The sequence below is a fragment of the Panicum hallii genome, chromosome 8, assembly GCF_002211085.1.
Source record: "Panicum hallii strain FIL2 chromosome 8, PHallii_v3.1, whole genome shotgun sequence".
NCBI lineage: Eukaryota > Viridiplantae > Streptophyta > Magnoliopsida > Poales > Poaceae > Panicum > Panicum hallii.
The window spans coordinates 42238449-42263502 of NC_038049.1; the positions used below are offsets into that span (position 1 = coordinate 42238449).

Consider the following 25054-nt stretch of genomic DNA (forward strand, 5'->3'; position numbering starts at 1 on the left):
AGTACAAGTTATACAGAAAATGTGGGAATATGGAGATTACCTAGGGAACTTGGCAGTTGCAGATCAAGTATCTTATGTAAATTTTGCACGGACTTGGAAATATGCACTATTGTTTCTAACTTGAATATAATTATAATTCAAGTATTCCGTGGCAAGTATATCGAACTTGCTTAATATACAAGGCCATGAATAATTTTGATCCCGTTGAGGCCATGAATTTCAATCGCTCAGTCAATTAATATTATCAAGTAGCTGAATGTTGTTCCACGGCTAGTATTTCAAATATGTTTTTACATGAACTCCAACAACTTAGAACCCAATCAGGCGATTACTTTTCTTTCTCGACTCTCGCAGAAATTGACTTTTTGTTTCTATAAAATTTATATTTCGAAATAGGCCACCGTTGTAATTTAATCAGCATAATTTTCCTTTCCATCTATAATGTAGCGAATTGAGATGTTATTTATCATAGAACATTCAGATATTGGTGTATCTTTTATTTATGACCAAACTGCAAAGAATCCTAGGTAAAACAAAACCCCAGTTTTCAGTTCCCTACTCGGTGGCCTAATAATATACTCTTGCGGGTATTGCAATATCCAATGATTTACCTATTGCCCAGCAAACTACAGATTGAATCTGAGACTTTTCCAAGTCACTAATCTTGTTCAACGGACAGAATACATGTAGATAGATGCAACATTTTTTATATAATTGGTTGTAGCCAGCACCTTTTCCACGATGTATGAATTAATTAAAAAAGAATCTTTTCTATGGGTTGCATCTTGCTTAGTTTGTCTTGTCGGGTTTTTATCCATCTGGCCTTATGATTCTCATGGATGCCACACATGAACAAATGTAAAAAAAACAAGCATATATAACTGAAAGCTGTGAATACTTATTGGTAGAAGACATTATACGGATAAATATAGTGAATTTTGGCACCAGTGACCACCATCAATTATTTGATAGGAGATTCTTATACAAAACAAAGGTGCTGCAGGAAGTTACTAACCAGAAAACACAAGCACATAATGTTTTTACAGAAAAATTAATAATTACATTCTTAAGGTATGTAGGCTTCCTATATATATGCCTCATTACGTACACATGCAATACTTCTTAGGGTGTGTAATAAATGCATTTGGACGTCATTCATGGCAAAACACCATGTTCATCTTCCTCCGGAGCGTCCGACATTTCGGCATTGCGCTGATTCTTGTTGTCGATGACAACCGATTTGAAATGATGTATGGATCCAACCCTTCCCTTTGCATACAGGCTAGCACCTCGAAACATAAATCTGGAGGCTGAATCTCCCCATCAAAGTATTGCATGACTTGCCGCATGGTGGACCTTGCATCGGCGAAAGGGTGTGAGCATAGCAGCCCCATTTTGAGAGCCTAGAATCCACTGTATCACCTTATGACCCTTTCTGCACCTTGTCAAGCACCCAATCAACCAACATGACCTGACTATCTTGCGTGTTTTGGTGATTGACAGGCCTCTGTCCACAGGTGACCTCAAGAACAAATATGCCAAAGGCGAACACATCCGTAGCAGGAGCGGCATTTCCGCTGCGCGCTAGCTCTGGAGCAATGTAACCTATGGTCCCAACCACATGTGTTGTTTGTGGGTCGGCACCGTGATCATACAGCCTTGCAAGGCCGAAATCACCCAGCCGTCCATTCATCTCGTCATCGAGGAGGCGAGGAGCACATTGCTTGCCTTGATGTCTCGGTGAACAACCACCTTCTCCCACTCCTCATGGAGATACAGCAGCCCGGATGCGATTCCCTTGATGATCCGGAACCTTTGAGCCCAACTCAACACGACGTTACCCTCTTTGCCATTATGCAGATACTTATCCAAGCTTCCATTGGGCATGTACTCATACACCAAGAGGAGCTCACCTTTGCGCCGGCAGTAGCCAAGCAGCTGAACGAGATTACGGTTCTGAAGACGTCCCAAGCTGACAAACTCTGCTATGAACTCCTTCATGCCTTGCCTGGAGTCATGCGACACCTTCTTCACGGCTACCTTCAACCTTGACCTCGGAAGCACCCCTTTGTACACTCTCCCAAACCCTCCAACCCCAAGAAGGTTCTTGTTCTCAAATCCTCCCGTCGCATGGAACAAGTCCTTGTACGAGAACCGGTGTGGGCCGAAATCCAACTCCCAGTTGTCTCTTACCTCTGCATACCTGAAATGCCTTCTCACAAGTAAGAAAGCAATGGCACCCAAGGAAAGGAGGAGTGCTGCAGTTGCTACAGGCAGAACGATCTCCAATACCCAGGATCGTCGACCCTTGGGATGGTGTCGTGGAAGCTTTGGAAGCATGGTTAAATCGATGGACGGAGCAGGGCTGTTCATGGCGAAGCTCCAGCCGAGCACGTAGTGCTGTGTGTTGATCTTGCCTGTCGATGATGAGAAGCCGATGTACGCCACATCGGTGAGCACATCCGAGAGGTTGCAGATGGCCGACACTGTTGGCTTCCTAGGCTTGGCCATGGCGAGGGGAGCCAAGGTGACGTCGACCCGTGTCTTCTCTGTTGGAAATCTCTAAGCACTCACACACAAAGAAACACACAAAGAACAGAGAGGAACAAAGCAATGGCGCACAACACTACCGGAGAGACCAGCTTTGCCGAGTGTCAAAAGGTTTGCCGAGTGCTATATGTCGGGCACTCGGCAAACCCCTTCTTTGCCGAGTGTCACATTCGGCAAAGAAAAACACACGGTAAACTGTCCTTTTGCCGAGCGCCCAACACTCGGCATAAAAAAACACTCGGCAAAATATATTTTGCCGAGTGCCTGACACTCGGCAAACAGATACACTCGGCAAATGACCCATCAGCAGCGAACGAGAACTAACGCCGTTAGCTTTGCCGAGTGTTGGATGTCTGACACTCGGCAAAGGGTGTATTTGCCGAGTGTCCGCTGACCGACACTCGGCAAAGGTAATATTTGCCGAGTGCCAAGCTTGGACACTCGGCAAATCAAACATATTTTTTTTCTTTATTGTGTCCAATTTTTTTCCCTATTGTGATCCTACATTCTCCTCAACTACATATGTAATTTTTGTTCATTACTTGAAATGTTTACTATATTTCGGCAATTTATTTCATTTTATTGAAGTTCTTGAATAATATAAATTTGAACGGCGTGGTCATTCGAGTAGTGGAAAAAATGAATGAAAAATTATTATTTACGTTATTGAGCATGCGTTGAGGCCTTATCGAAGAAAAGACTAGAAACATGGCGACGAAATTGTGTTCCAATTGTTTTAAAATTGTATAAAAAGCAAATTTGGTCAGAAAATTATGAAACTTGTCGAGATGTCATGTTATCATATTAAGACACTATGATAAAAATTTAATTAGCTTTCGTGAAAATTTGACATCTACGAGGCTTAACAGCTAATCGCCCTTCACATGAAATCATACACCTCTTTGCATAACCTTCGGTTTATAAGCATCGTATGTTGTAACTTTCACGAAACCTCGTTAAATTTTTATCACAGCTTCCCCATATGATATCATTACATCTCAACAAGTTTCATGATTTTCTGAAGAAATTTGCTTTTTATAAAATTTTAAAACAACTAGAAGTGATTAGTCATTTCCAGTAAAATCATTTAAGCGATTGTGATCGGTTTGGCTGATCAGCAAATGAGGAGTCAAAATTTCTTAGCCGCAATAGCCGTGGAGGCCCAGGCACCCCGCGCACGCGTGCAGCAGGAACTGCCGCAGCGACCAAGATGCTCATATTTTTCCATCGACGTCGCGTTAGCTAGATGCTTCTTGTGAGTGGGAGCTTTTGGGTAAGGGGCTGCTCCCTTTATGGCTTTATTATCACAATATTTCCCGAATAACAACGCATCCTCTTGCATCGCTCCTAGTAACAGAACCGGGTGAAATTCACCAGTGACAGGGACAAACTTTATTCATTGCCTGGATAGAGAGTGTGATGTTGTGTTGTGCAACTTGCTTGCCAATTGGATGCTCACGTGACAAAGTTATGACTATTTTTTTCTCGTATATGGTCCCAATATATATATATATATATATATCACAACAGACATCACATGCAGTTTATATATATATATGACAATACACATTACAGATATTTCATATATGACAATACTCATACAAGTCCATACAAATTCATACAAAGTTCATACAAGTTCAAATGTCCTGAGCCAGCATAAATGAACATATAGAGTCCATACAAGTTCGGAAACGTTCATACAACTCACTGGGTCGGCGGCGGAGGCAGTGGCGGCGGGACAAACCCGTAAATAGCTTCTAAGGCATAGTCCTTTGCTTCAGAATCTTCAAGTTTCATGAATATCTGATGCTGCTCCCAATTTAACCTGCATAAATTTATAACACAACGAAGTTCTTTGCCTTTGAAACCACACCTCATAGCTTTGTCACAACAATTTTCCATACTTAGTCGACCCTTGAAGAGTTCTGCGGCAATTTCTTTATCTTCCATCAGGTTTGAAAAACGTTCACCAATGCTTGAATCTGACTTGCCCCTGTTGGTGGACTCTGCGTTGCAAGTCATCTTCATCTTCTTTCCGGGATTAGGCTCATTGGCTACATTATCAGTGTCTACAAGTTGAGTCAGCGGGGTGTCTTGGATATAGGCAGGCGTAACATAGTTGAACAGTGCAATATATGTGTGCCAATCCTCTGAAATATAGTGATCACGTGCCTGCATAAACCAAAAAAAAACTTGTGGATTGGAAGGGTATTAAGATTAAGCTAATTTTTGGATTATGATATGGATTGCAATGCTTACCAAATGGAGTTTGACATCATTTTCCAATGCAGTAACATGTTCTTTTATATCATCGATAGTCAAGTTGCAATGCACAGTATGTAGAGTTCCTTGTACTCTTTCCAGTACATCAGGATCAGTAGCTCTCCATTGATCATTACGGTTTGCAAACTTTATGTTATGCAAAGCAAGAAGGATTCTTCTTCGCATGTCCATCGGATCAGTTGGAAACCTACAATTTATAATCCAGCTTGCTTTTGACTTTCCTGTTAAAAAGAAATTTGCATGATGCAGAGAAACTTACATTTCATATTCCAGCTCGATCGATCCACTTAATAATATTAAAAAAACTTGCGTCAGAACTTTTTGGAAATGTGCAAATAATTTCGTATACAAATTATAAGGACAACTAAACCTTGCAGGTGAGCTTCCACATGATTCCGACTGGGTGTAAACCTTAACCCTTGCAGGTGAGCTTCTTTTCGACTAGCTGTTCAACTGAAAGAATAAGTCAATAAGTCATTGGGAAATTTGTATGCAATAAACTTGTTGGATATTTGATTTAGTCCCGCCATGAATCAAGCCAACTGGAACAATTAACTTTGGAACACCTCAAGTCAACTAAAACAAACCTGAAACAGACTGGGGCTTCGAGCTGAGAGCGGCGTTATCTGCACACGATTGCTCAGTTGACATTGAACCGGACATACAATGGCTAGTTGTTGAAACTGATGGAACGAAATCCTGCCAAAAAGGAAATAAAATCCATATACATTATGGATCAATGCACAAAAAAGAGATGTCTTATTTTCTAAATACATAGCCGAGAATAATATCAATTGCATATGATACAAGTTTTTATGAACAAAACAAAGTGACACAATCGCAACTCAAGGCTGCTCGGCAGAGGATACAACTAACATATATACGTGCTTGGGAAAAACCCGTTGTAGATTTTTCCTAAATGATCTACGATTGGATACTAGAGCTATTTATATTTTGTAGATCTCAAATTGTTTCAAAATCTGATACTATATTACTCAAAAAGCTATATTATTCTAAATTTATAATTGACTATGCTATCATAAAATGAACAAGAACAAGGAAATAAAAGGGGATGTTTTACCTCGGGCGGGCGGGCGCGGCGGGCCGGGGGTGGGGGGGCAGCGGGGCGCGGTGGCGGGCGGGGGGGGGGGGGGGGCGGGTGCGGCGGGCCAGGGGCGCGCGGACAGGCCGTGGCCGGCGGGCAGGGCGGCGGGCGGGCGGGCGCGGCGGGCCGGGGGGCGGGCGCGGCGGGCCAGGGGGGCGCGGCCGGGCGCGGCGGGCGGGCGGTGGGGCGCGGCCGGGCGGCGGGGGCCCGGAGCGGCAGCGGCGGTTGCGGCGGCGGGGGGCGCGGACGGCGCGTCAGCCGGGCGGTTGCGGTGGCGGGGCGCGCGGATGTGTGGTGCGAAATGAGAGACGGAAAAAAAGAAATTGGCCGGTGAATAAGTGGTGTAAAAGTCTAATGTTTGCCGAGTGCCCTAGATCTGACACTCGGCAAAGACGTCTTTGCCGAGTATCTCATTTTTGGCACTTGGCAAAGATGTCTTTGCCGAGTGCCCCTTTTTGCCGAGTGCCAGATCTAGGGCACTCGGCAAACGAGGGGTTTATCCCCTCCCCGCACAGCCCCAATAGACGCAGATAGTCCTAGCAAATCCAATCTCTCTTGCTCGCAGCCGCCGCCGCCCACGCCCGTCGGCCGCCGCCCACGCCCGTCCGCCGCGCCGCACGCCCGTCCGGCCGCCGCCCACGCCCGTTAGGCCGCCGCCCACGCCCGTCCGCCGCCGCCCACGCCCGTCCGCCGCCCACGCCCGTCCGCCCGCCGCCCATGCCCGTCCGCCGCGCCGCACGCCCGTCCGGCCGCCGCCCACGCTCGTCCGCCGCCCACGCCCGTCCGGCCGCCGCCCACGCCCATCCGCCGTGCCGCACGCCTGTCCGGCCGCCACCCACGCCCCACGCCCATCCGGCCGCCGCCCACGCCCGTCCGCCGCCCACGCCCGTCCGGCCGCCGCCACCGTTTCCCCGCGCAGCTCAGGCGCCGCCGCCGTCTCCCCGCGCGCCTCGCAGCTGCGCCCCGAGCTTGGCGCCTACCCCGCTGCCGACGTCCAGCCGCGGACGCTGCTGCCTACCCGCGCCGCTCGGGCGGCCGCTGCCCAGGCCCTGTGCCTGCTCCACTGCCGACGTCCAGCCGCGGCCGCCGCCGCCTCCCCGCGCAGCTCGGGCACCGCCGCCTCCCCGCGCAGGCTCGGGCGAGAGGACACCGACGCCACTAGCTTGCTGCTCCGAGGCCGCGGGCTTGCCGCCCCGAGGCCGCCGACGCCGCTGCTCACACCCCGACGCCGCTGCTCCCACACAGCTGGCTTCCCAACGCCGTCGTCTCGCCGGGGAGCGCTCCTCGGGTGCTGTCGCCGACCGTCCGTCCGCCGCCAGCAACGTCGCCTCCAGTTTAGGTGACGACCCCCGCCTTGCTAGTGGATAAGATGATTGCAATGATATAGAGAATGAAATGATTGTATTTATATGATGGATGCTAGTATAGACAATGGATGCTTCTATTACTTGTTTAGATCTTACACTTTAATTGTATTCTTATCATTGCATGAATTGTGGTATACCGTGTGGTGGTGCTCGACTAAAGTGCTCCTATTACTAGTTTAGTAACTTAGTGAATTTTAGACAATTAGTTAGTAACTTCCAGTTAGGTTATTTTATGGGGTGTTTGCGTCTTTTAGCCGCTAGTAGTATAGAGACTTCGTATTAATTTAGTTTTACTAGTCTTATATCATATATAATTGATATTAACTAGTTTTTGTTGTGTATAGTAGAGGATGGAAGACCGTAGGTGGATGTACACTGGTCACCGTAGTAAGAGAGATGTCAGCCCTGAGTGGATTAAGAACACCAATGAATTCTTGGAACAGGCGTGGGGCGAGAATGCTAAAGGAGCGGCTAGAATTTTCTGTCCATGCAGCAAGTGTGCTAACAGGAAAAGACAAACACAGGATGTCATGGGGGAACATCTCTTCCTTAATGGATTTACGCCAAACTATACCCGGTGGATCCATCATGGTGAAGGCCATCGTAGGAGAGATGACGTGGTGAGACCACGTGTCGAGGATTGTGATGCTGAGGCTGGTGTAGTGGACATGTTAGATGACTATCATGAGGCACACTTTGCTGAGGAACTTGTAGAGGAGGAGCCTAAGGGGTCTGCAAAGGCGTTTTACGATATGTTTGCCTCAGCACAGAAACCCCTTCATGGACATACAAAAGTTTCTCAGCTGGATGCCATTGGATGACTAATGGCGTTGAAGTCGCAGTACAGCCTGAGCAGAGACACCTTTGATGGTATACTGATAGTTATTGGCAGCCTGCTTCCAGAGGGTCACATCCTGCCAAAGAGCATGTACGAGTCACAGAAACTTCTTCGTGCACTCAAGATGCCGTATGACAAGATACATGCCTGTCCGAACGGATGTGTCCTGTTCAGGAAAGAATACGCGGAAGAAAAGTATTGTCCGAAGTGTAAATCCTCTAGGTTCTTGGAGGTTGACTCTGGTGATGGCAACAAGAGGCAGCTTGACATCCCCGTGACAATCCTACGTCACCTGCCGGCCATACCGAGGATCCAACGGCTGTACATGACTGAGGAATCCGCGAAACAGATGACATGGCATAAGAAAGGGAAACGATACAATCCTGACAAGATGGTACATGCATCAGATGGTGAAGCATGGACCTACTTTGATAGCATTCATCGGGACAAAGCCAGTGATGCTCGTAATGTTCGTATTGCGCTGGCAACTGATGGATTCAATCCGTATGGAGCGATGGCTGCCGCATACACGTGTTGGCTAATGTTTTTGATTCCCCTCAATCTCCCCCCAGGCATAGCATTCCAACGACAGAATGTATTCTTATCATTGATTATTCCTGGACACCCGGGGAATAATATGGGTGTGTTCATGGAGCCTCTGATTGATGAATTGGTCCATGCTTGGGAGGAAGGGGTATGGACATATGATCGGGCCACAAAGACCAACTTCAAGATGCATGTTTGGTATCAATACTCTCTGCATGACTTTCTAGCGTATGGGATATTCTGCGGGTGGTGTGTTCACGGCAAATTCCCATGTCCGGTATGCAAGGAACGTCTTAGGTTCCTTTGGTTGCAGAAGGGTGGTAAGTATGTTGCGTTCGACAAACATCGACAGTTCCTACCTCTTGACCATCCATTCAGACGAGACATCAAAAACTTTACAAAAGGTGTTACAGTGACAGACCGTGCAAGTCCGATGAGGACTAGTGCCGAGATTCGTCAGCAGATAGATGGTCTCTTGATCAATCCAGAGGGTGGCTTTGTGGGATATAGTGAGCAATATATGTGGACTCATAAGTCGGGCTTGACTCGGCTCCCATATTATGACGACCTGCTCCTTCCACACAACACTGATATGATGCACACTGAAAAGAATGTTGCTGAAGCACTTTGGGCAACAATCATGGATATCCCACGAAGACAAAGGACAATGTTAAGGCTAGGTTGGATCTAGCAACATTGTGTGACGGACCAAACTTAGAAATGAGGCCTCCTGCACGAGGAAAGACATGGAGAAGGCCTAAGGCCGATTATGTCTTGAGCAAGCCCCAAAGGAGAGAAGTACTAGAATGGATCAAGGCGTTGATGTTCCCTGATGGGTATGCAGCTAATCTGAGTAGAGGAGTCAACTTGTCTACTTTGCGAGTCTTAGGGATGAAGAGTCATGACTACCACATATGGATTGAGCGGCTTCTTCCAGCGATGGTTCGAGGTTATGTCCCTGAGCATGTCTGGCTGGTACTTGCAGAGTTGAGCTACTTCTTCCGCCAGCTTTGTGCAAAGGAGTTATCACGGACCTTAGTTGCAGACTTGGAAAGAATCGCACCAGTGTAGTTATGTAAGTTGGAGAAGATCTTTCCACCCGGATTCTTTAATCTGATGGAGCATATGATATTGCATCTCCCGTATGAGGCACGAATGGGGGGTCCCGTGCAGGGTCGGTGGTGCTATCCAATTGAGAGATGCCTAAAGGTTCTCTGAAAGAAATGTAGAAATAAAAGAAAAATTGAGGGTTCCATTGCCGAGGCATACATTTTGGAGGAGGTGTCGAACTTTACATCAGTATACTATGGTGACAACCTACCTAGTGTGCATAATCCACTGCCTCGTTACAATGCTAGCGAAAATGACTCAAGACTTAGCCTTTTTCAAGGTCAACTTGGAACTGCAAGTGGTTCGACCACCAAGATGTTGAGTCATCAAGAGTGGTGTCGGATCATGCCGTATGTGTTGACCAACCTTGATGAGGTGACACCGTACATGCAACAATTTATTCAAGAATTCTGGCGTCAATCAAGGGATATCACGGAGCAGGAATTAGATACCCTGCTCAAACAAGGTGCAGGAAATGGATCCCCCAATTTTATTTCTTGGTTCAAACAGAAGGTACGGTCCAATCTAGCCCATACTTAGCTTTTCACTCTAAGTTGCTTTTACTTAGTTTGTCCAATCGTACTTGAACTTGCAGGGCGTTAGCGATGCGACCTTGAGTGCCGAGTTGAGACAGGTGGCCGGTGGCTTTGGATATAAGGTCAAGTCATATTCTGGTTATGACGTGAATGGATATCGTTTTTGTACAAGCTGTCATGAGGAATGTCAACCCAATCGAAAGACCACAAATTCTGGGGTGTTTACTCCCGGCCTTGATGGGATTGAGTATTATGGAAGAATTGAAGAAATATACGAACTCAGCTACTATGGTTCCAAACCACTTAATCCCGTGATATTCAAATGTCATTGGTTTGACCCTCAAGCAATGAGACGGACGCATTCTAATGTTGGGCTAGTCGAAATTCGACAGGATTCAGTCATGACCATAGATTATGTCTATGTTGTTGCTCAACAGGCTATACGAGTTTATTATCTCCCATATGCGTGTCAAAGCAAAGAGCATCTTAAGGGTTGGTATATTGTGTACAAGACATCACCGCACGGTAGAGTACCTGTCCCTAACGATGATGATTACAACTTAGATCCAAACATATATGACGGAGAGTTCTTTCAAGAAGAGGGGCTACAAGGGCGATTCGAGATAGACTTAACCGAAGCAAATGAAATGGAAGTTGAAGCGGTTGATGATGCGGGGGAGGAGGAAGAGGTGCAGAGCGTTAAGGATTTACACATGCTAGAACGACTACAAGTAGACAATGCAAATGAAGACACCGAGTCTTCTTATCTTGTTGGTTACGACATGATTGATAGTGACGATGAGGACTATGATCCAGCTAATCCCGACTACGATGAATATTTTTAGTCAATGTAAGACTATATTATTACGTAATTATGTTCTATTTTCTTTATGTATTTATCTAAGTATGTATTATATATTTATCTGTACTTATTAATTTTCTTTTAATTGCAGGTGATTCACCAGAGATGGTGGGCCGCGGGATGAAGAAGAGTGTAGCGGCCCTTTACAAGAGGTTTTCGGGGGGGAGCAGTGAGCCGACGTCCGAGACAGCTGAGGGACCGTCTTACAGGAGGAGGAGGGGGAGTGGCAGGAGGGCGACAACACAGGCGCCACCGGAGGAGGAGCAGGCGCTCCCGGAGGAGGAGGTGCCTCCCGGAGGAGGAGGTGCCGCCGGAGGAGGAGCAGGTGCTCCCGGAGGAGGAGGAGGAGGCGCTCCCAGAGCGGAGGACGAGCAGGCGGACGAGGTGGTCCACCAGGAGGGGCCAGGGGACGACGAGCAGGCAGACGAGGAGGGCACAGAGGCCTCTGGTTCGTCAACCGTCTACCAGTGAGGTCCGGCGAGTCTCCCCCAGCGACCGATTCCTGAAGCAAAACGCCCGATCATAGCTCCCGAAGGGGATAAGTAAGTAAATTTACATATTTTCAGTACTTGTTTACGTTATAATTTCAAATTTGTGGTACAAATTAATAATTTTTATCAATCATTTGTGCAGGAACTGGATAGTTGTGGAGAGGCCCGTTGGTGCTCACAGACGCCATGTGAATGGCATCTTGGGTCTTCTGGTTAGGGATCACTTCCCTGGCCTGGTCACGTTGGCCGGAGAGCCGTGTCCGGCCTATACGTGGGAGCACTACCGGGCCGTCCCCGACATGCGGGATGTTGCCGGCAGACAGTGGCCCAACTTGGCTGAGCGAGTGAAGGGCGAGCTTTGGGTAAGTGATCAATATATCGCATTCGTTGCACATCCTTGATAATATGATTGAAATATATATATCGTGTTTATTGCAGGATTTCTACAGACTCCAGCCCGGGATGGACGCGCAGGCGGATGTGGTTGCCGAGTATCTCTGCAAAAAGCTCGTTACCGACATGTTCTACGAGCAGCGCCTTCAGTCAATCATCAACTACCACGCCGTCATCCTTGGACAGAAGGTCACCAAGACGCAAGCAAGAACTATGACGTTGACTGAGGAGCAGTACTTGCAGGTAAATACAAAAATTTGATTTCTTTTTACATTAAGTAGGCTTAATGTCCTCTACTAATATGTCTTCTACTTGATGTCGTGTAGATGGTTCCTCATTGGTGTGCCCACTTTCCTGAGTGCTGGCTGCAGATAGTTGCTAAGTGGTTATCCGACGACTGGAACGCTTTGCACCAGGTGTCGGTGTTTAACCGGCTGCCCACCGAGGGATATACCCAAGGTGGTAAGTTTTGGGTGAGGGAACGCCGAGATCAGGAACTCGAAGGTGCAAAGAACACAAGTCTTTAGACAGGTTCGGGCCGCGCGGTGCGTAACACCCTACGTCCTGTATGGTGGTTTGTATTCTCTTTGGTGTAGAATGACCTAATGATCTCTTTTTTTGAGGGGGTCCCTGACCTCCCTTATATATCCGAGGGGTCAGAGTTACAAAGATGCTAACCAACCCCCTCCGCGGGATCACACCAGAACTGATCTCGAATAGATCCTCTTCGCGTTGGTTAGCTCTATCTCCTATTTAAACGGGATAAACAAGAGACAAACAAAATGAATAAGAGATAAGACGGGCTTAATCTCTTAAACTTCGTGACATGCCCAGCCCGGTGGCCCCGGGTCTGACACCAGGAGTGTCGTGAGAACCGTCTGACTATGGCCGGTGTGCCACACCACCAAGGCAACCGTAACCTGACCGAGTACGCCCAAGCATGGGTACGCGACTTTACTTGTTTTGTTGTTATTCAACTATGCATGATTTCTCATCATCTTGTTTCTCGCAGTCGGCGGCACATGGAGGGCAGTAGTGCAACAAATTCATGGCGTATGCTCTATCCCACAAGGGTAAAGCGACATCCAGCGTCAGCTACAACGCGGAGGACGGGCCCGAGGCGTACAGCAACCCGAGCATCTATACTCGCCTCAATGAGTACACATCGATGGCGAGGGAGGTGCACGGGCTAGAGTACGATCTGACCCAGGAGGATCTTGACGCTGAAATTATTTTGAAGGTTGGAGGAGAAAAGAAGCATGGATGGTACTGGATTTGCGACGGCGCGATCGACTCCTCTTCTACTCCGACTCTATCTCAGATAAAAGCACGGCAAACGAGCTCGAGCGCAGGCATCCGACCTCGTCCGGACAGTTCGACGACCCGTCTCCAGGCATTCCAGGTTGTTGCTTATTCATTCATTTTTTATCTATTATATTACATAACTTCTCTTTTGTATTATTGTAATATTGGGGTAAAAATTTTGCAGGCTCAGCTGGAAGAAGAGAGGAGAGAACATATGGAGTTGGAGGCAAGGATGAGGGCGGAGATGGAGGCCGAGCGGGAGGCTGACCGACAGAGGATGGCGAGCATGTTCGCGTATATTCAGAGTCTTGGCGCCGTGATGGGTCTACCTCCGCCACCTCCCTTCGTCACCCCACCTAGACCACCCACCGATCCGTTTTCTACTTCAGTGAGTATGCAATGTTCAATATGTCGTTTATTTTGTCGTTTCACTCATACATTTCATCTATATGTTGCAGAATCAGTCGGCGGCCTCCAATGATCCATATATTTCTCCAAATCAGACCAATCGGAGTAACTGGCCACCTTCGGCATAGATGATGGACTTATTTGCATTTGAGACTTAGCTAGATTGAATGTACTTTGATTGTTCATTGTGTACTTTGTGATATACTTGGCTACATTGAATGTGGCTTTGGTGGCATTATGAGACATTTGGTGATACTTATGCGATATTGCTCTGTGATGCTTTTATTATGTGTACAATGGAGGCTTCCCAACCGGGGAGGGAGAGAAAATAGGGAGGTTATTAAAAAAAACAAGCTTTGCCGAGTGCTGGCTCCAGTGGCTCTCGGCAAAGAGGGAGAACGGCGCACTCTCTGGATGCCCTCTTTGCCGAGTGCTCTTGTCTAGGCACTCAGCAAAGAAGGCGACCAGGGTGGCCGTGGACTCGATCCTTTGCCGAGAGCCTGACGGTGACACTCGGCAAAGGCTCCGTCCACGGTGGTGCGCCGTGACGGCTACTTTTCTTTGCCGAGGGCCGCTTTTGGCTCTCGGTAAATTCTTTGCCGAGAGCCCGAGGAAAAGCTCTCGGCAAAGGCTCCTTTGCCGATCCCGGCTTCCCCGAGAGCCCTTTGCCGAGTGGGGCTCTCGGCAAACCCTTTGCCGAGTGCCTTTAGGTCTTTGCCGAGTGCCCGAGGCACTCGGCAAATCAGCCGTGTCCGGTAGTGCAAACACCCGGCAACGCCCACACGCTGCCGTTTTTCTCTATTGCCTTCATATTTTAACAAACAGAGAGCGTACAAGAATATATAGACACAGGCAGCACTAGAGCACACACTCCACTCACCCTGGTCTCCCGCCACGATCCGCTTGGCTCGGCGGTGTCACGCGCGCCATACGCGCTTGACCAAACGGCACAGCCCACTCCAACAGATCGTGACGCTCTTGCTTAACAAACTCTCGTCAGCAACGATTACCCGCGCAGCATACGCGGCACCGCACCGACTGACTCAACGCACGCAGCAAGCAATGTACACCACCCAACACACGCGCGCACGCACGTATGTTGCCATGGCATACACACAACACACCTACTTGCATGCACACACATGCACGAACGAACAACGCACACTACACCAAATTCAGGCAATTTCGTCAGCCTTTATTAATTTCGTCGGCCAGAAGGAAGCCGACGAAAATATATTATGTATTTCGTCGGCCACAAAAAGCCGACGAAAATAATTTATTTTCGTCGGTCAAAGCTAGCCGACGAAAACGTGTTCCTATTTTCGTCGGCTCCATGTGGCCGACGAAACAAAGGACGGTAATTTCATCGGCCGGGACCTGGCCGACAAAAAAAAGCGTCCGTTTTCGTCGGCCAGACGCAGGCCGACAAAAATATACATGCCCTAATCCTAATACCGCCGCGCGCTGGATCTCGATCTGTCTGCTCCCACACACGCGCGCACAGTAGCTTTTCCGATCCGCCGGCCCCCGCGCCCGTTCCCCCTAGGCCCACCGCCCCCGCCGTCACCGCCGGCGCCCCGCGCGGCCGCCGCCGCCTCCGCCTCGGCCGCGCGCTGCCCCCGCCGCCGCCTGCGCCGCATCGGGCGCGCGGCCCGCGCGCTCGCCGCCACCTCCGCTCCTCGCGGTCCTCGGGCGAGCGGCCGCCGCCACCGCCTGCGTCGCCTCGGGCGCGCGGCCGCCGCGCCCGCCGCCGCCTCTACCCCGCACGGCCCTCGGGCGCGCGGCCGCCGGTGCCGCCTGCGCCGCCTCGGGCGCGCGGCCCCCGCGCCCGCCGCCGCCGCCGCCACCTCAGCTCGGGGGCGCGCCCCCCGCAGCCCTGCTTCGAAGCATCAGTGAAGAGAGTGACCCGGAGCCCATCCTTCCTGTACGCATTTCTTCCTTATTTTGAAAAGCAGCACGGGGACTTCATCTGCCCATGATTGATTCCCTCACGAGGGCTACACAAAAAGGGGTGAACTCCTTCCATCTTGGGTTTAGTTGCCCTGCCTGCTTTGTCTCAACGAAAGCTTTTTTGTAAGAAAAGGAAGAAAGCCAGCACTTCGTGCCGAAATGCGCCACTAATCAAGCTAAAAGACTGAGGTTGACATTTTTATTTTGGTTTTACATCAAAATTTGCACATCTGTTTAGACTATAGACATCGCTACCTCTTGGCTTGGCATCCTACTATAGTGCCAATTAAACTATGTTGTTATAGTAGCATAAGCTAAGAGCTAATAATTTTTCTATATTAAAACTTCAAAGTTTGAACCAATTTTCAACCAATGTAAAAATATTTACTTTTGTGTAATATAGGAGCAGATTTGTACCTATAAACTATCCACTTCTCGATGCCACATCATTCACCTATTGGCTAATAGGTGTCTTGTAGTGAATGAAAGAAACAAAACTCAAAGCTAAATTACTTAGAGCATGATAAACATGTTTATGCCAAACAAAACATTTTACAAACTTAATGTTGTTTGATCCTTGTCAGGCTAGTGAACAAGGACCTTGATTTCCCATTTTTGGCTCTTCTAATTTCAGGTACATGCTAATTACAGTACTATGTATCAACCTTATAGGCTACTATTTTCTTAATTTTCTCTGGATCAATAGGTCTTGATAAGATTCTCAACAACTTTGCAATTGGGATTAGTTTCCTAGGATTTTCAGCCAGGACCCAGCTGAAAAAAATAAAACAAAAAAATGAAACATACACTTGATAACTTAAACCAACCTGCCTATGACAATTGTGGCAAGATGTGGCTAGATTGAGTATAATAACATATATGAAACTAAGTGAATTGGCACAATTTTATATCTTCATTACTTGTTGTAGAAGGTCGCCGCCGCCGCCGCTGCCCACCTCGCACCTACCTTAACTATAAAAAGGTCGCCGCCGCCGCCCCCGAGGCCCCACGCCGTGCCCCCGCGACCCACCGCCGTCCACAAGTATGCTTGCCCGTTCTGTTTCATGCTAGTTTTGAACTGACCGAATAACTATTAAATTTAGTGATGCATTGTTGTCCATTACTCTAAGGCCAGAAACTGTATTACTCTTAAAATATTTGTGTTACATTTTCTTGATAATTATTGTTTGCTTAATATTGTTAATGAAGTAACATTTCTCACTTTCGTTATGAAGTAGCTAGTTTGAGAAAATGAGAGATGATCGAAGTTGGATGTATGATGGTTGGACAAGTAACGGAATGCCTACGCGAGAGTGGATGGTCAACACACAAGCTTTTGTTGATCATGTATTTTCCTTGTCTCCTGGTGGTGGTTTGGCAAAGTGTCCATGTAACAAGTGTCAGAATTGTTCTTGTCAAGTCAAGATTGATATGGAGCGTCACCTATGCAAGTGGGGTTTCATGCCGAATTATGAGAGGTGGTATGAGCATGGGGAGTCACAGGAGAAGGAGCCATACAACCTAGTTGATAGGTTTGAGGAAAACGAAGATAGGATGGATGCAATGATGGATGATTTTGTCCAACAGGTTGAGAATGCTGCTGAGGTACCGGAATATTTTGGTCTGCTTGCGTCATCAAAAGAACCATTATATGGGGCCACCACTTTGTCACAACTTGCTAATGTGACACGATTAATGGCTATAAAGTCGAAGTTCAACTTTTCAGTAAGTTATTACAATGATCTTGTTGACTTAATTTCGGACATGCTTCCGAAACCTCACAAGTTCCCGAAAGACTTTTACTACTCAAAGAAGTTGTTAGCTGGTTTAGGGATGCCGTATAAAAAAATCCATGTGTGTGAGAACAATTGCATGTTATTTTGGAAGAACAATGAAAATCTCAAGTTCTGTTCGGTTTGTAAGAAGTGCAGATACAAGAAGGTGGTGAAAAAAGATGGAAGTGTACAGATAACAAGTGTGCCCGTTAAGGTTTTACGGTACCTACCATTGAAACCAAGGCTTCAACGGTTGTACCTATCTCAGAAGACTGCAAAACATATGAGATGGCACAAAGAGGGAATTCGTAATAACACAGGATGCATGAGCCATCCTTCTGATGGTACGGCTTGGAAGGCCCTCGACCATTATGATCCAAGTTTTGCAAGTGACCCTCGGAATGTGCGTATTGGGTTGGCCACTGATGGCTTCACTCCCTTTAACTCAAATGCTGCCCCCTATTCATGTTGGCCAGTGATAACAATTCCATACAATCTTCCACCATCATTATGCATGAAAGATGAGTATGTGTTTTTGATGCTTATTATACCTAGCCCTGACAATCTCGATAAGCATTTGAATATGTTCATGGAACCATTGCTTGATGAGCTGCATGACTTGTGGAATGGAGTTAGGACATACGACAGCAGTCGGAAGGAATACTTCAATATGCGAGTAGCTTTTCTTTGGTCTATTCATGATTTTCCTGCATATGGAATGTTCTCGGGATGGAGCATGCACGGTCGTCTATGTTGTCCGATATGCATGGGTGATACAGATGCTTTTCGTTTGAAATATGGTGGCAAATTCTGCTTTTTTGACTGTCACCGTCGGTTCTTGCCTCATGATCACCCGTTCAGGTCTCAACGAGATGTCTTTCGCAAGGACACAATCGTTACTAAGGGTCCACCCAAGCGTTTGACCGGTCAAGAGATTGTAGCAAGCCATTGTCGGTTAATTGCCACAGATGATGGGTTTGAAGGGGTTAAAGAGGAGCATAATTGGACTCATATAGCTGCTATTTGGAGCCTTCCTTATGCTACTGCTCTGATCCTTCCACATAATTTAGATGTAATGCATCAAGAGCGCAATGTTGCAGAAAGTATAATAAGTATGGTTTTTGATTTGAAAGATAAGACTAAAGATAATTTCAAAGCTCGGCAAGACTTAGCTGAAATATGTGTTCAGCCAACCCTTAATCTGATACCCAATGAAGCTGGCCATATGGGGAAGCCACATGCTAAGTACTATCTTAAGCCTGCGGAGAGGAAAGAAGTTCTTTTCTGGTTGAAGAACCTTAAATTTCCTGATGGATATGCAGCGAATCTGAAACGAGCGGTGAACATTGTAACTGGGAAAATGAATGGTCTGAAAAGTCACGATTACCATATCATCATGGAAAGGTTGTTGCCTGTGATGCTACGTGGGTACCTCCCTGAAGAAATCTGGACAATGTTGGCCGAGTTAAGTTTTTTCTACAGGCAATTATGTGTAAAAGAAATTAACAAGAACACAATGAGAAAACTGAGTAAGGAAATACCTATCTTAGTATGTAAGATGGAGAAGGTGTTCCCCCCGGGTTTCATGAATGTAATGCAACACTTGTTAGTGCATTTGCCCTATGAAGCTGAGGTGGGTGGCCCCGTACAATACAGGTGGATGTACTTTGTTGAACGAGACTTAAAGAAGCTCAAAGCAACCATCGGAAATAAAACACGAGTGGAGGGATGCATTGCCGAGGCATTCTATCTTAAGGAGATCTCACACTACACGAGCACATATTTTGCAGAAGAAAATAACATTAATGCTCATATACCGCGCTACCACACCTCGAATGAGACACCGAAGAGCAATCTCAAGCTGTTTCAGTGGACTGGCAAGGCCGTCGGTGCTAGTTTGGTCTATGAAATGTGCATACAAGAATGGAATACTGCATTGTTGTATATGTACACAAATATGGAGGAGATGGAAAAATATTTTGTGTAAGTACCATGACATATATCTCATATGTGAAGCACATTTAGCAATGTACTTGTGCTAAATAAAGAATCTGTAGGTTGTTTGATCAGGAACAATGGAGATATGCACGACAACCAACTGCTAAACAGCTCGAAACCTTACGGCGTGAGGGTTTACGTGGTGGTCCAAATTTTGTCACATGGTTTAGAAGACATGTAAGCATCCTTACTCTAACTACCTTATTTATATAACTTGTTATGAGTTAATAAAATTTTAAAACTTGTAGTGCATGAAGGATAGCAGTGTCCATGATGATCTAAGACAGCTTTCACATGGAAGCACGACTGCTAGGAGTTATGATTGTTATGACATAAACGGATTTCGGTTCCGTTCAACCAAGTTTGAAGCAAAAAATCCACATGCCGCCACAACAAATAGTGGAGTTGTGACCACCGCGAGTGCCTCAGATGGTTCTATCACGGAGTATTTCGGTGTCATTGAGAATATAGTGGAGCTGAAGTTTGAAGGGTCAAAAGATTTAAGAGTTGTGTTATTTTATTGTGATTGGTTCAATAGTAAATTAGGTTCTGGGGTAAAGCATAATAAAAAACTTGGTTTAGTGGAGGTGAACCACAAATTGCGACTTTCTGGTTACAATCCATTTGTCCTTGCACATCAAGTTGAGATGGTCTATTACATGCCGTATCCATGCCGTTTGGAAAGTTTGGAACCATGGTGGATTGTTCAGAGAGTATGTCCTCCAGGTCGATTGCCTATTCCTGGAGATGAAGGTTATGATGAATGTGAGCTTGATCGTACTGTTCCTGAAGCATTTTAGGAAAATGACTGTGATGGAGCCTTTGAAGTTGATATTGGGATGGCACTTGACAGATTAGATGGTGACACCGGTGATGTAATAGTTTCTGAGGTTCGAAAGAAGAAACGGCCACGTCGTGCAAGTAAGTAATATTCACAACGTCTGAAACGCGGCATGGTACTACTCATGGTGGCCCCCTAGCTGAAGAAGATGACCCCGAGGAATTTTAACATGTAATGTGATGTTATATATAGTTTTTCTTAATAGTGTTCTATTTGGTAATTTTTTTATGAAACTTGTTATCTTTTATTTACCATTGCTTCATATGATATTAACTAACCATATTTTATTTTTTTAGGATGAGGTCATTTGTGCACGCTCTGAAGGGGAAGAGAAAGAAGGATGTATCCTCATCTTCAAGGAGTCAGGGAAAGAAGAATGATGGATCCGCATCTTCGGATATGCCTTCTCTCTTTAGAGGCAGCAGTTCTCATCTGAGCCGAAGAAGTGCACTTCAGCGATGTCTAGATGAGGCTATGCAAGTAAGTTATATGTAGTTTGCATATGTAAATTATTTTTTATAACAATAAATATATATTTGTATTTGAACAGCAAGAAGAGGAAGGTAGGGGTGCGGATGAGGAAGAATATGTCGCGAACGTGGATGGCGATGGAGGTAGTGGAGAGGGAGATGGGTGCGAGGACAGAGAAGAGTGCGAGGATGGAGATGATGGAGATGCAGAGGAGGAGGAGGAGGAGGATGAAGAGGAGGATACTGCTGCACAAACTGTGTTCAGGTACTTACGATCATTTCATGAAAAATTTTGTATGAGCTAGCTAACTAATACACCACATTTAGATTTAGAGGCAACAATTTGATGACTCCTGCAGCAACCAATCCAGCAAATCGTCGACAGATTAGGCCACATGGGGATTGGTACGTAATATATTTTATTATTGTGATTGTTTTATTTAATATATTGTATAGTTCAAGTAAGAAACATGATGGATAACATGTAATAATTGCAGGCAGTGGGACGATATTTGTTGGGAGGGAAGAAATATGTTAAGACCTGTGAATGCAATATTGGGAACACTTTGTCGGTTTCACTACCCAGGAATGGTCACAGTTGGAGGTGTGCTTCAGCCTGCATTGAAGTGGGAGCATTATAAGCTGCAATCGGATGACCAGGGCGTCACGATAGCAGCGAGAGTTTGGAATGAGTTCTGGGTACTTTTTTATCTTAACTTGTCTAACTTGTATAACTAATATCTATTGGATTCATTTATGAGTTGACTAATGAATTAATTTTTCTTTTTAGGAGAGGTATCGTTTGCCGGAGGGGGAGGAGCAGTGCCTACAAGATAGGGCTCGTTCTGTGTTTGACAAGGCAGCGACGAAGGTGGTAAGGGACATGATGTCCAATGCTCGTATACAGTGCGTTTGTTTGTACTACAAGAAAATAAAGCTGCAAGATATGAACAAGAAATTGGGTGCTTCTGAGATATATCTTCGAGAGGATGAGTACCTTGAAGTTGATATTAGCGGTTTGCCTTGGTTGAGAAAGTGTCCGGATGCTTGGCGAGCACTTTGTGCTTATTGGGCTTCACCTAGCTTTGTGGAAAAATCTAGAATGAAGAGAGCTAATCGTCAAGTAGGACCATGGGTTACACAAAGATATGGGGCTGATGGACATCTTCGTTTGGCTCGTCGAATGGTACGTGTTTATTATTTCAATTTGTTTACTATGTGCTTACTTGCAATATCACAATTTTTTCTTTATCAGGAGGCACAAAGTGGGGTGGCACCAAGCTATATTGAAACATACATTCGAGGCCACCACGGCCCAGATCCTACACAGCCAGATTTGCTTTGCAGTGACAATACCACGCAGACTCTGATTAGTAAAATAATATGATTTCAATTAAGCGATGATTTCAATATAATCTTATTATTGGTTGCCTGAATGGTAGGCGAGATATGGCGATGAAATGGTGGCACGTCATGGGGAGGAGTATGATTGGAGGACAAGTGATGTGGATGTCGGTGCATTATACTCAAGCGGGGGAGGGAAGAAACATGGCAGGTTTAGCATGTTGAATGGAGTTATTGATACAAGTGGTGCTTTGAGTGAGGCAAGGTGTTCCCAGTCCACTCAGAATTCTCGGGGCTACCAACGGCAAAGTCAAAGGGAAACTGTAATGCAGGAGCAGATAAGGCAGCATGAAGAGGCGATGCAGAGGCAAGAGGAGTGGGCAAGGCAACAGCACGAGTACATGCAAGGTTTTTTCGCTCAGCATCGACAGATTCAGGTACTATGCAAGTTTTATATTTTTTCAAGTCTTTATGCACTTTTCATTGCTATAAGATATTTAATCTACTTTCGGTTTTTAGGAAATGCTAGCGGCTACTCTTGGCTCACAATTTAATTTGCCACATCTTCCTTCGCCTCCTCCTCCACCGCCGAATTTTGTACCATTTGCGCGTGTACCGTCTCCACAAGTGGTAATTATATCGTATAACTAGCAATGCTCAAATTGTCTTATATATGCGTACTAAATAGATTTAACTTTTTCTATAATCAGGGTTCGACGAGTACTCATCCTCGAGGAGTTTCTGCTAGCCCGTCCACGCCACCATCGGCACCGCGTAACATTTCTGGAGGTGACTGCGGCAGCGGACATAACATTACCCCTCCTCCTTGATTTGTGTTTTCGCGTTGTAGGCTCTTGCACTTGCATGTAGGACTAGCAGGGGAGCGTGTTGAAAGTGCTTCGGTGGATAACTTGCTTTGCATATGTTATGCTTTGGATATGTATGTTATGTACGTTAAGTAGGCCTAGCAGGGGAGCGTGTCGAAAGTCCTTCGGTGGATAACTTGCTTTGGATATGTTATGGTTATGGATATGTATGTTATGTTAAGTAACTGCTTTGGAGGTTATCGACATCATGTGATATCGTATCTCGTTCTTTAATTATATTTATTGGATGTTGATGTGTTTCATAAATCTGATCTGATTGTATTGATGAAGGACCTATATAGGGCACCAGGTAGCTGCAGCTGCTAGTATTTTCGTCGGCCAACCGGCCGACGAAAATACTGGGCAGCAGTCCATTATTTTCGTCGGCCACTGAGCCGACGAAAATAAATTACACTATTTTCGTCGGCCAAAGTAGCCGACGAAACTATATCACAGTAATTTCGTCGGCCACGGGCCGATGAAAATACGCCATATATTTTCGTCGGCTCAAGGAGCCGACGAAAATAGTGTAATGTATTTTCGTCGGCTCGGTGGGCCGACGAAAATATCCTCCTATTTTCGTCGGCCTCAGAAGTCGACGAAAATAGCTATATTTTCGTCGGCAACCGACGAAAATAATTCTATTTTCGTTGAGTTTATTTCGTCGGGAAGCCGACGAAAACGAGTATTTTCGTCGGCATTAGGCCTATTTTCGTCGGCTTCTGGCCGACAAAAATATCCGGTTTTCCTGTAGTGGCACACACGCACACACCAGCGTCGTGCACACACACAGCGCCGGGTTTATTCCTAACATTCTCCCTATCGTACTCCACCCACACCTGCATCGCCTCCTGGCTACTGAGAGTCAGGTTCCTGAAGGTCCCATTCTGATCGTGGAAGAAGCCGGCCGGGTAGGACCGCACAGAGGTCAGGCCATTGACGTCGATGCCGACGTGGTTGTTGTTGATGTCCCCGAAGTCGATGTTCTGCCAGGTGTCGAGCTCCACGGCGAAGATGTGGTTGGACGTGTTGCCGTTGTTGGAGCCGTCGAAGAGGCCCAGGTACTGTATCGGCATCGCGGGGAAGTTCTTGCTCGGCGCGACGAACAAGGTGAGGCCGTGGCTGCTCATCATGTGGTAGACGGAGATGATGCCGAACACGAAGGCGGCGGAGAAGGACTGCACCGTGCCGGTGGGCGATGGGTCGCGGAGGCGCAGTGGGTCCGGGAAGAAGGCGCGGCCCATGCTCATGGCCGTGCTGTTGGTCAGCTCGAGCAGCCCGCTTGGTGTGATCGATGCGGTGCCGGTCGAGGGTGAGGCTGGCGTTGGCGAAGCCGGAGTAGACGAACTGGCGATGGTCGTTGTTTCCGGCGGTGAGTGGTGCGGTGCTAATGGCAACGCCTACTAAGAGGAGGTATAGGAGCATCAAAGAGATGGGCTTCATGACGAGCATGGCCATGATGGACAATGGCAAGAGCAGGTGCCTGGAAATGTTTATGTGCTAGCTGCAGCAACACGTATGGAGGATGGACTTATCACTCAGCAGGGGAGGCAGGAGCCACACTACCTACACGTACTAGTTGCAATTACCTGCTACCTATATCCCATTGACGAGTAATCCCTCTATTCTAAATTGTAGACCATTTTGATAAATCTGGATATATAATTTTTGCTACGTATTTAGATATAGCATATATCTGGGTGCATAGCAAAATTTGCGTATCAAGATTTGCTAAAATAATCTACAATTTAGAACGGAAGGAGTACATCTTTAAAAGTGAAATCTAAACTAATTTCGTTCCCCACTAGAAAAACTTTTTGTCAAAAGGAGCTATCACATTCGCTCCATGCTACAAGTTTCCACATTAGTTACAATTCTACGCTCATTCTTATTCGCAATTTGAATAATATTAGTTACAATTAAATTATGTTGTGTTGACCGCAACTATATAACTATAATTTCTGTGTAAATTATGTGTCATTTCTAATGAAGTGTCCTATCAATTAAATATATTAA

At 46.4% G+C, this 25054-nt stretch overlaps 1 pseudogene; it reads right to left on the bottom strand.

Moving 5' to 3' along the window:
• Positions 1-1151: 1151 nt before the first annotated feature.
• LOC112872359 lies at positions 1152-24496 on the bottom strand (annotated as a pseudogene).
• Between the last annotated feature and the right edge of the window lie 558 nt (positions 24497-25054).